We start from the raw sequence: 225 nt of genomic DNA, 5'->3' as shown, positions 1-225 counted from the left end.
CGACCACATATCAGCGAAAGGATTATGGCTGCATTATAACGAACCAATAATTCCCTGCAAAAATATTTACTACTCATTGACAACCTACTGATTTTTGCAAACTATCTATCTCTCCATATAAAGAAATATCCATTACTAATACGTAGAAGATGATATATTTTATGGACAAATAGGCTGCTGTTGTATTTGCAGATTGGCACATATATGTTTAGGTAATTATGCATC

This window comes from Penaeus monodon, chromosome 29 (genome assembly GCF_015228065.2).
Source record: "Penaeus monodon isolate SGIC_2016 chromosome 29, NSTDA_Pmon_1, whole genome shotgun sequence".
NCBI lineage: Eukaryota > Metazoa > Arthropoda > Malacostraca > Decapoda > Penaeidae > Penaeus > Penaeus monodon.
Note: the sequence above shows the minus strand (reverse complement) of the source record.